We start from the raw sequence: 12,119 nt of genomic DNA on the forward strand, positions 1-12,119 counted from the left end.
CTGGAGTGCGATGGCATGATCACGGCTCACTGCAACCTCCACCTCCTGGTTCAAGCGATTCGCCCGCCTCAGCTTCCTGAGTAGCTGGGATTACAGGCACCCGCCATCACGCCCGGCTAATTTTTGTATTTTAGTAGAGATGAGGTTTCACCATGTTGGCCAGGCTGATGTTCAACTACTGACCTCAGGTGATCCAACTGCCTTGGCCTCCCAAAGCGCTGGACTTACACGTGTGAGCCACCATGCCCAACCGCATTTGAACTGTTTTCTAACCAAACTAGTTCTGCGCAGATGAGACGCCTTAAAAAAAAAAAAAAAAAAAATTATCTAAAGAAAGTTATCATTCATGCCAGCACTGAAAACAGAAAATAAAAAATAAGAAATAAATATATCAGAGCAGCCGGGCACAAGGGCTCACGCCTATAATCCCAGCACTTTGGGAGACCCAGGTGGGCGGATCACCTGAGGTTAGGGGTTCGAGACCAGCCTGGCCAACATGATGAAACCCCATCTCTACTAAAAATACAAAAATTAGCCGGGCATGGTGGCGCTTTCCTGTAATCCTAGCTACTTGGAAGGCTGAGGCAGAAGAATCACTTGAACCCAGACGCAGAGGTTGCAGTGAGCCTAGATCGCATCACTGCACTCCAGCCTAAGCAATAGAGTGAGATTTTTGTAGAAAGAGAGAAAGAAAGAGAAGGAAGGAAGGCAGGAAGGGAGGAAGGAAGGAAGGGAGGAAGGGAGGGAGGGAGGGAGAGAGGAAGAGAGGGAGGGAAGGGGAGGGGAGGGAAGCAGAGCGGAGGGGAGGGAGAAAAGAAAGAAAGAAATCAGAGCTTGTCAAAAACCTATGAAAGAATTAGGAGGGCCAAGCACGGTGGCTCACGCCTGTAATCCCAGCACTTTGGGAGGCCAAGGTAGGTGGATCACTGGAGGTTGGTAGTTCAAGACCAGCCCGACCAACATGGAGAAGCCCCGTCTCTACTAAAAATACAAAATTAATTAGGCATGGTGGCGCATGCCTGTAATCCCACTCAGGAGGCTGAGGAAGGAGAATTGCTGGAACCCGGGAGGCAGAGGCTGCGGTGAGCCAAGATCACACCATTGCACTCCAGCCTGGGCAACAAGAGTGAAACTCCATCTCAAAAAAAAAAAAAAAAAAAAAAAAAAAAGAATTAGGAGAAGAGTAATAACCTATAGTAACATTAAAGTACAACCACACCTTAATACCCTATGTAATCAGAGATTCTTCACAAATATCCATGTGAAAGTCCTAAGGTCAAGGACTGGCTAAGCCCAAAAACCAGAGATAACTGAACAGACACAACAGGAAGAAAAGAGTAAATAGCAAAGTTACTATTTATTGAACGGTGCCTGTCTTTTTTTTTTGAGCCAGAGTCTCGCTCTGTCGCCAGGCTGGTGTGCAGTGGCGTGATCTTGGCTCACCGCAACCTCCATCTCCCAGATTCAAGCAATTCTCCTGCCTCAGCCTCCTGCGTAGCTGGGATTACAGGCACATGCCACCACGCCTGGCTAATTTTTGTATTTTTAGTAGAGATGGGGTTTCGCCATGCTGGCCAGGATGATCTCGATCTCCTAAACTTGTGATCCACCTGCCTCAGCCTCCCAAAGTGCTGGGATCACAGGCGTGAGCCACTATGCCTGGCCAAACAGTGCCTGTCTTAATACAGCAGGCATTATGCTAAATATATCACCTGAATTTTTACTTAATCCTCACAATAACCCTGTAGTTGCTATAATTTTTTTTTTTTTTTTTTTTTTGAGACAAGAGTCTCTCTCTGTCACCCAGACTGGAGTGCAGTGGCTCAATCTCAGATCACTGCAACCTCCGCCTCCGCCGTTTCAGGCAATTCTCCTGCCTCAGCTGCCCGAGTAGCTGGGATTACAGGCATATGCCACCACACCTGGCTAATTTTTGTATTTTTAGTAGAGACAGGGTTTCATCATGTTGGCCAGGATGTTCTCGATCTCCTGACCTCGTGATCCACCCACCTCGGTCTTCCAAAGTGCTAGGATTACAAGCATGAGCCACCGCGTCTGGCCGAACAGTGCCTATCTTGATACAGCAGGCATTATGCTAAATATATCACCTGAGTTTTTACTTAATCCTCACAATAACCCTGTGGTTGCTATAATTTTCTTTTTTTTTTTTTTTTTTTTTTTTTTTTTGAGATAGCATCTCTATCTGTCAGCCAGGCTGGAGTGCAGTGGCTCAATCTGAGCTCACCGTAACCTCCGCCTCCCCCATTTCAAGTAGTTCTCCTGCCTCAGCCTCCCAGGTAGCTAGAACTACAGGCATACACCAACACACCCAGGTAATTTTCGTTATTAGTAGAGATGGGGATTCTCCATATTGGCCAGGCTGTTCTCCAACTCCTGACCTCAAGTGATCTGCCCACCTTGGCCTCCCAAAGTGCTATAGTTGCTGTAATTAATCCCATTTTACAAATGAGAAAACTGAGGCACAAAGATAGCTTAAACATGTTCAGAGTACATGGCTATTAAGCCATTATACAGCAGGATTAGGGTAAGAAGCCACGTCTGCCAGCCAACCCTATACTACATTAAAGTTTACAGAGCCTATCTTATGTGCTTTATCTATTTGCTACCACCTTATGATATGATTTGAATGTTTATCCCATCTGAAACTCACGTTAAAACTTAATCCCCAATGTGGGTATTATGAGGCAGGTCTTTAAGAGGTGACTGTGTCATGACGGTTCTGCCCTCATGAATGGAAGCTATTCATGGATTAATGAGTTGACGAATTTTAATGGGTTATCCTGGGAGTGCGACTGGTGGCTTTATAAGAGGAAGAGACCTGAGCTAGCACACTCACCCCCTAACCATGTGATACTCTAGGCCACCTTGGGACTCGGCAGAGTCCCCACCAGCAAGAAGGTCCTCATTAGATGCACTCCCTTGACCTTGGCCTTCCCATCATGCAGAACTGAAAGAAATAAATTCCTTTTCTTTATAAATTACCCAGTCTTGACCAGGCCCAGTGGCTCACCCCTGTAATCCCAGCACTCTGGGAGGCTGAGGTGGGCGAATCACCTGAGGTCAAGAGTTTGAGACCAGCCTAGGTGACAGTTACACTCCATCTCAAAAATAATAATAACAATAATAATAAATTACTGGCCGGGCGCGGTAGCTCACACCTGTAATCCCAGCACTTTGGGTGGCCGAGGCAGGAGCATCACCCGAGGTCAGGAGTTTAAGACCAGCCTTGCCAAAATGGTGAAACCCCATCTCCACTAAAAATACAAAAAATTAGCTGGGTGTGGTGGCCAGCACCTATAATCCCAGCTACTCGGGAGGCTGAGGCAGCAGAATCGCTTGAACCCGGCGGGGTGGAGGTTGCAGTGAGCCAAGTTTGTGCCATTGCACTCCAGCCTGGGCTACAAGAACAAGACTCCATCTCAAAAAAAAAAAAAAAAAAAGAAGAATAAATAAATAACCCAGTCTCAGAAATTCAGTTACTGCAACAGTAAACAGACTAAGACACCTTTATAATCCACTGTAAAGTAGGCTGTGCAGTTTGATGACCCTATTTTCCTAGAGAAAATAAGAGATTCAGGAAGTATGAATCATTCCCTTCCTATGGAGCAAGAGGCAGAGCTGGGTCTAGAATCCCCGTCTTCTAACTCTTCACCACCGTTTCTCCTCCTCAATATGCTTAGCCAGTGTGGTGGTTTCAAAAATATGTTCACAAATTACTTAATTTGCATCTCTTCAAAGGGCAGAACCTGAACTCTTCCCTTGAGTGTGGGCTGTACCCAGTAACTCCCTTCTAACAAACGCAGCAGAAGTAACAGTGTGAGGACTTCTAAGGGTATGTTATAAAAATGTAACCACAGCTTCCCCCTTGCTCCCTCTTGATGAAGCCAGCTGACATGTTGTGAGAACATTCAAGAAGAGGTCCACAGAGCAACAGGCAAGGCCTCCTGCCAACGCCCTGGAAGCAGATCCTCCAGCCTCAGCCAAGCCTTCAAAATGACTGCAACCCTGAGCCAGAACCACCCCACTAAACTGCTTCCAAATTTTTAACCCATAGAAACTAAGATGATAAATGTTGCATTAAACCACTATGCTTCACAGTAACTTGTAATGTGGCAATAAATAGCTAATACAACTAGGGGCTGGGCGTGGTGGCTCACACCAGTAATCCCAGCGCTCTGGGAGGCCAAGGTGAGCAGATCACTTGAGGTCAGGGGATCGAGACCAGCCTGGCCAACATAGGGAAACCCAGTCTCTACTAAAAATACAAAAATTAGGCCGGGCCTGGTGGCTCACGCCTGTAATCCCAGCACTTTGGGAGGCCGAGGTGGGCGGATCACGAGGTCAGGAGATCGAGACCATCCTAGGTAACACGGTGAAACCCCATCTCTACTAAAAATGCAAAAAAAAATTAGCCGGGTGTGGTGGCGGGCACCTGTAGTCCCAGCTACTCGGGAGGCTGAGGCAGGAGAATGGCATGAACCCGGGAGGCGGAGCTTGCAGTGAGCCGAGATTGCACCGCTGCACTTCAGCCTGGACAACAGAGCGAGACTCCGTCTCAAAAAAAAAAAAAAATACAAAAATTAGCTGGGTGTGGTGGCACATGCCTGTAATCCCAGCTACTCGGGAGGCCGAGGCAGGAGAATCGCTTGAACCCAGGGGATGGAGGTTGCAGTGAGCCAAGATAGCACCAGTGCACTCCAGCCTGGGTGACAGAGTGAGACTCTATTTCAAAAAAAAAAAAAACAATTCTTGGCTAGTCATCAGAATTACATGATCCCTCCCTTAATTTCACACAGTAAATGCCAGTACCTCTATTGGTTAACATTCTATTCCACCTTGTGTCACTGCTAGTTGTTTACCTGCCTGTCTTTGAGACTAAGTCATAAATCCCTTATTATCTAAGGTTCAATTTTCTCATCAGTAAAATGAAAGGGTTAGATTAAATAATTGCTAAGAAACTCCCAACTCCAAAGTTCCATAAGGATGACTCTTAGCTGAAAAAATTAAGATAGCACAGTTGTAAGCTTGGACTTGGTAGTTTTAAATCTCAGCTCTACAACCTATCAACTCTAAACAACGGGCCTGCTGCTGAACATTTCTGTGCCTCAGTTCCTCATCTGTAAAATGAGAAAAATAGTGCTGTTAGAATTATTCCAGGTAATGCTTTTGTTTTTTGTGTGTGTTTTCTTTTTTTTTTTTTTTTTGAAACAGGGTCTCCGTCTGTCACCCAGGCTGGAATGCAGTGGTGCAATCATGGCTCACTGCAGCCTTGACCTCCTGGGCTCAAGCAATCCTCCCACCTCAGCATCCCAAGTAGCTGGGATTACAGAAGCATGCCACCAGCCCAGTTTGTTGTTGTTGTTTTTTGGTGGAGACAGGGTTTTGTCACGTTGCTCTGGCTGGTCTCGAACCCCTGAGCTCAAACGATCCACCCTCCTTGGCCTCCCAAAGTGATGGGATTACAGACTGCTTTCAAGCAAATTCATCAGGCCCATGTTCCTGAATGCCCCAAGGTGAGCAGTAAGGAACAGAAAAATACTTTCCTTCTCCACAGAATCCCACTCCTGAGCTGATAGGAGGGGATCTCAGAAAGAATCAGCACAAAAGACAGGGCAAACTAAAGAAGCTGGCAGACTTTTTTAATTCTTCCCAGCACAAACTGGAACTAGACACGCAGAGAGCCTTCCTAAAGGCAACGCCCAAATCCCACTTGAGGCCAAACTTCTCCCCAGGGAGACTGAGAGCCAATGTTCTTATCATAGCACTCCTCCCCACGGTGCACCCACAGACAAGGAAGCCTGAGCAGTTGTGGCTGTCACACAACAGATGCAGCCTTCAGGCCAGAACATTCCAGGACCTTCCTCTTTGCTGGCCCAACAGCTGCTGCATCTGCCTGGCCTTCGAGGAGCAGCCATTATGTACGTGGCTGTGCGGAGCAAGAATGGGCCAAAATAAGCAATAAAGTCAATCAGAGATGGGTTTGGGGCTAAGCTGACATGGTAACAGGACCACTCACAGGTCTCCCCAAGTATGGTGGGACCACAGAGCCCTATGTCCTCCATTCATTCATCTCTGGGCAGTTTCTGTCCAGGACAGCTATGCGGCAAATTCCACCTTATCCTTAAGATTCACCACCTGGGTGTGCGTGGCTCTTGCCCGGCAGCTCATCCAGCTCATCCACCCTGTACTCTGAGATGCTTTTTTCCTCCTGCACAGGCTGTGGGTCCTTTCCCCTAACGAATCACTCCAGGTAGTACCCCACAGTCCTGGCCACAAATGCCACAGGGTATGTGACTTACGTTGCATAGGTAAGCACCACAATCCAAAGCACAAGCCACACATCATCAGGCAGCCTGGCACAATTTACTGGGAATCCACTCATGCATAGCAATGCAAGAGATCACACCCTGTTTTATGCAACAGTTGGGTACCACAAATAATCTGCAGCACAGCCCATACTCCTCCGTCCAGCCCTGGTCTCTACCTGCTGGCTGGGAACAGACATTGCTACTCCTAGCAGCCCACATGGCCTCCTGTTGTTTTTTAATAACAACTACAGTCAGATATATAACTCACACGTACAATTCACCCAATTAAAGTGCACAACTTAATGACTTCAGTATATTCACAGAGCTGTACAACCATTACCAAAATCAATTTTACAGTATTTTTATCACCCCAAAAAGAAACACATACCAATCAGCAGGCACTCCCCATATTTCCCCCTCCCCACCAGCTCTAGGTAACCATAAATCTGTTTTCTGTCTCTATGAATTTGCCTATTCCAGATATTTGATATAAATTAAATCATATTAATACGTGGTCTTTCATGACTGACTTCTTTGATCTAGTATAATGTTTTCAAGATATATCCATGTTGTAGCATGTAACAGTATTTCATTATTTTTACTGCTCAATAATATTCCACTGTAAGGATATTCTACATTTCGTTTATTCATCAACTGACATCTGAGTTGTTTCCATCTGGCTATGATCAACAATGTTGCTCTTTCAGTTTTAAGTAACAAAAAATACAGCGGGGCACAGTGGCTCACGCCTATAATCCTAGCACTTTGGAAGGCCACAGCAGGAGGACTGCTAGAGACCAGGAGTTCAAGACTAGCCTGCGCAACACGGCAAGACTTCATCTCTACGAAAAAAAAAAAAAATGTGTTTTCATTAGCAAGCAAGGCACCGTGGCTCATGCCTGTAATCCCAACACTTTGGCAAACAGAGGCAGAAGGATCATTTAAGCTCAGGAGTTTGAAACCAGCCTGGGCAACATTACAAGACCACATCTCAACTGAAAATAAAAATTTTTTAAAAATTAGCCAGGCATGGTGGAGCACACTTGTGGTCCCAGCTACTCAGGAGGCTGTGGTGGGAGGACTGCTTAAGCCTGGGAGGTCAAGGCTGCAGTAAGCCATGATCATGTCACTGTGTTCTAACCTGGGTGAGAGAACCTGTCTCCAAGAAAAAAAAGTGGTAGAAAATCCAACTCAACCCTGCTTAAACAAATAACTAAACATCCAGGAGGCAGCCTCTGCGTAAGACACAGCCTGAGTTAGGGTTTAAATATCACCATCAGGGCCGAGCATGGTGGCTCATGCCTGTTATCTCAGCACTTTGGGAGGCTGAGGCAGGCAGATCCCGTGAGGTGAGGAGTTTTGAGACCAGCCTGGCCCACATGGTGAAACCCCATCTCTACAAAAAATAGAAAAATTAGCCAGGCGTGGTGGCACCTGCCAGTAGTCCAGCTACTTGGGAGGCTGAGGCAGGAGAATCACCTGAAACCGGAAGGCAGAAGTTTCAGTGAGCTGAGACCATGCCACCGCACTCCAGCCTGGGTGACACAGTGAGACTCTAAAATAAATAAATTAAATTAAATAAATATCACCATCAGGATTGAGTTTCTAACTCTTGGCAAGGCTTGGTTCTCTGTTCATTTTCAGGATCTGCATGGTGACAAAATGGCTTCAATACCTCTATTTCACATCCTCTCCATTGAAGCTTATAGGAGAAAGCAAAAGCCTCTCCCGAATCCTCATGCAAAGGCCCTAAGATTAGCTCTAGGTGGGCTCTCCAACTGAAAAGTGGAAAGCACTAAGTAAAATAGGCCGTGCTCCATCCTGGAGCATGAAGGAAACTAGAGAGAAACCCAAACAATGTGAACCAAAAATGGACAAGAGATAATCCCTACGCAAAAACTGAGGCCCATTTCGAGTAGGATAAATGGAATCTGAGCAGCTGAAAAAATGTTTAAGCCCAATTTAGAGTGTTGTGACAATTAAACCTGATAAATGCATATTAAAGTATGTAGCAGAATGCCCAATACACAATAAATACGTAATAAACGTTACTCACTATATTAGCTATTTTTTGTGTTAGTTTAGATGAATACATGAAATGTGATAGTTTGGGGCAAAAAAAGACAATTTCACACAGTTCAACATCATATATACTCAGCTTAAAATTAAGGCAAGTACAACCTGTATTTGCTTTTTCATAATGAAATGTAAGTCTGCATCTCTATTAGATATATTAAATACCCAAAAGAAGGAGGAGTTATTTCCAAAATTTTCAAAACCTTGGGTTAAAAATGCAATTATCTCTTCTTTAACAGAGATTTCTCTGGTCCTGTGGAAGATACGTGGTAGAGGCAAAATATGAGAAATGAAAGACCCTGAGACAGCTAATACTCCCAAAGCATCTGCTACCCTAACAACACTATGGTAAAGGCCTTATGTGTATCCCCCTTCTCCTTTATCAGCTAAAGCTCCCAACTAAGACTATTAAATCTTTTCATAGTAAACCATCACTTGTTTTTTTTAGGTAACACTAATTTTTTTTTTTTTTTTTTGGAGACGGAGTCTCGCTCTGCAGCCCAGGCTGGAGTGCAGTGGCACGATCTCGGCTCACTGCAAGCTCCGCCTCCTGGGTTCACGCCATTCTCCTGCCTCAGCCTCCCGAGTAGCTGGGACTACAGGCGCCCGCCACCATGCCCGGCTAATTTTTTGTATTTTGTTTAGTAGAGATGGGGTTTCACTGTGTTAGCCAGGATGGTCTCGACCTCCTGACCTTGTGATCCGCCTGCCTCGGCCTCCCAAAGTGGGGCAATCACAGGCGTGAGCCACTGCGCCCGGCCAAATAACACTAATTTTTTTAAAAACTGCTGGAGTCCTCCATTCCTTTCATCACATCTTAGTCTCCTCCCTGTCCCTTTATTCTAGTTTGAAATTACAAACCTAAATAGAGATGACCTGCTATGAACAATAAATATCTCTTCCCTATTTCTAGATGTGATGTAATCCCAGCCGAGGTGGGTGGATCACCTGAGGTCAGGAGTTCGGGACCAGCCTAGCCAACATGGTGAAACCCCATCTCTACTAAAAATACAAAAAATAGCCGGGTGTGGTGGTGTGAGCTTGTTATCCCAGCTACTCGGGAGGCTGAGGCAAGAGAATTGCTTGAACCCAGGAGGCGGAGGTTACGGTGAGCTGAGATCACGCCATTGCACTCCAGCCTGGGCAACAAGAGCAAGACTCCATCTCAAAAAACAAAAAAACCAAAACAAAACAAAACAAAAAAGATTCAAAGACAAACGAGGCTTTGGAGAAATGGGAACTATCACATCTCTGGTAAATAAGATAGCCTTTGCCCATACAGGGGAAGCACAACTGATCCTTGAACAACGCAGGGATTAGGGATGCTACCCCCATCCCTGCACAGTCAAAAATCCACATACAGGCCGGGCAAAGTGGCTCACGCCTATAATCCCAGCACTTTGGGAGGCCGAGGTGGGTGTATCACAAGGTCAAGAGATCGAGACCATCCTGACCAACATGGTAAAACCCCGTCTCTACTAAAAATACAAAAATTAGCTGGGCGTGCTGGCGTGTGCCTGGAGTCCCAGCTACTCGAGAGGCTGAGGCAGGAGAATCGCTTGAACCCAGGAGGTGAAGGTTGCAGTGAGACGAGATCACGCCACTGCACTCCAGCCTGGGCGACAAAGCGAGACTCCATCTCAAAAAAAAAAAAATCCACATACAACTTCTGACTCCCCAAAAACCAGAAGCCTTATCAATAACATAAACAGTAAATTAACACATATTTTGTATGTTATATGTATTATATACAATATTCCTACAATAAAACAAGCTAAACAAAAGAAAACGTTATTAAGAAAATCAGGCCGGGCGCGGTGGTTCACGCTTGTAATACCGGCATTTTGGGAAGCCGAGGCGGGTGGATCACGAGGTCAAGAGATCGAGACCATGATGAAACCCCGTCTCTACTAAAAATACAAAAAAAAATTAGCCGGGCGTGGTGGCGGGCGCCTGTAGTCCCAGCTACTCGGAGAGGCTGAGGCAGGAGAATGGCGTGAACCCGGGAGGCGGAGCTTGCAGTGAGCCGAGATTGCGCCACTGCACTCCAGCCTGGGAGACACAGCAAGATTCCGTCTCAAAAAAAAAAAAGAAAATCATAAGGGGCCAGGCGTGGTGGCTCACAGCACTTTGGAAGGCTGAAGCAAGTGGATCACTTGAGCTCAGGAGTTGAAAACCAGCCTGGACAACATGACGAAACTCCATCTCTATTAAAAACACAAAAATTAGCTGGGCATGGTGGTTCGTGCCTCCAGTCTCAGCTACTTGGGGATCTGAGGTGGGAGGATCACCTGAGCCTGGGAGGCAAAGGTTGCAGTAGGACGAGGTCATGCCACTGCACTCTAGCCTGGGCAACAGAACAAGACCCTGTCTCAAAAAAAAAAAAAAGAAAGAAAAAATCATAAGAGATAATATATTTACTATTTGTCTTAGTCTATTTTTGCTGCTGAAGAAGGAATATCTAAGTCTGGGTAATTTATTAATATAAAAAAAAGAGATGTATGTGGCTCATGGTTCTGCAGGCTGTACAACAACCATGGCACCAGCATCTAATTTCAGTGAGGGTCTCAGGCTGCTTCCACCCATGCTGGAAGAAAGGGGTGCTAAGAACACACAGAGAGAGAGAGAGAAAGCAAGAGTGGAGGTGGAGGTGCCAGGCTCTTTTCAACAACCAGTTCTCTGGAAACTAAGAGTGAGAAGAAGCAAGAATGACACCTCAAGCCATTCAAGGGGGATCCACCCCCCGACAATCCAAACATCAGGCCCCCACCACCAACACTGGGGTACCAAATTTCAACATGAGGCTTGGAGAGGTCAAACAAACCATATCCAAACCATAGTTTTTTGTTGTTGTTGTTGTTTTTTCTGGAGACAGAGGCTCGCTCTGTCCCCCAGGCTGGAGTGCAATGGCACGATCTTGGCTCACTGCAACCTCTGCCTCCCGGGTTCAAGCGATTCACCTGCCTCGGCCTCCCAAGTAGCTGGGACTGCAAGTGCATGCCACCATGTCCAGCTAATTGTTTTTATTTTTAGTAGAGATGGGGTTTCACTGTGTTAGTGAGGATGGCCTCGAAGTCCTGACCTTGTGATCCACCCTCTTCGGCCTCCCAAAGTGACACGATTACAGGCATGAGCCACCGTGCCAGGCCACAACACTATTTATTAAGTGGATCATCATCATAAAGGTCTCCATGCTTATCACCTTCACAGTAAAAAAGACGTCAAAAGCAATCTTCAATAATCAGAATGCTTCTGCTTAATTGTCTAACGTCAATTTGTTTTATGGCACTGCTGCTGCTATGTCATCTTCCTCATCGTCTGGCAGTGGTATGGAAGCACTCATTTCCATCAAGTCATCTGATAATTCCCGTGGTGTGATGTCTACTGGCTCTTGAATTTCTCTCAATCCGTATCTGGAAACCGTTCATATTTCCAACCCCCACCTTTTTTGCCGTATCTACAATCTGTTTCATGATTTCCTTGACTATAAATCATGTGGTCAATTTTAGAATCAGTGCGATGTGGTGCTGAGAATAATGTATATTCTGTTGATTTGGGGTGGAGAGTTCTGTAGATGTCTATTAGGTCTGCTTGGTGCGGAGCTGAGTTCAAGTCCTGGATATCCTTGTTAACCTTCTGTCTTGTTGATCTAATATTGACAGTGGGGTGTTAAAGTCTCCCATTATTATTGTGTGGGAGTCTAAGTCTCTTTGT

At 45.8% G+C, this 12,119-nt stretch overlaps 1 protein-coding gene and 1 pseudogene across 15 annotated transcripts in view; both read right to left on the reverse strand.

Moving 5' to 3' along the window:
* The window catches only part of SRPK2 (SRSF protein kinase 2), a 299,803-nt gene that overhangs the window by 247,404 nt on the left and 40,280 nt on the right, over positions 1 to 12,119 (reverse strand). The window lies entirely within an intron of this gene.
* On the reverse strand, positions 5,204 to 9,937 carry LOC129484860 (small integral membrane protein 12-like; annotated as a pseudogene).

The sequence above is a fragment of the Symphalangus syndactylus genome, chromosome 6 (genome assembly GCF_028878055.3).
Source record: "Symphalangus syndactylus isolate Jambi chromosome 6, NHGRI_mSymSyn1-v2.1_pri, whole genome shotgun sequence".
Taxonomy (NCBI): Eukaryota; Metazoa; Chordata; class Mammalia; order Primates; family Hylobatidae; genus Symphalangus; species Symphalangus syndactylus.